Genomic DNA, 220 nt, shown 5'->3' with positions numbered 1-220 from the left:
TATCATTTTGAATGAGGGGGAGTGCAGAGTGGGGACCCAAGACACATCTGTGGGCAACTGGACAACCCCTTACAGAAGGGTCACGGGGAGGAGATGAGCCAGTCAGGGTATAGTGTAGCAATGATGAAACATACAACTTTCCTCTAGTTACTAAATGCTTCCTCCCCCCCACTATCATGATCTCAATTCTACCTTACAAATCTGGCTAGACCAGAGGATG

This window comes from Echinops telfairi, unplaced genomic scaffold (genome assembly GCF_000313985.2).
Source record: "Echinops telfairi isolate 266 unplaced genomic scaffold, ASM31398v2 ScPeMD7_18;HRSCAF=68, whole genome shotgun sequence".
NCBI lineage: Eukaryota > Metazoa > Chordata > Mammalia > Afrosoricida > Tenrecidae > Echinops > Echinops telfairi.
Note: the sequence above shows the minus strand (reverse complement) of the source record.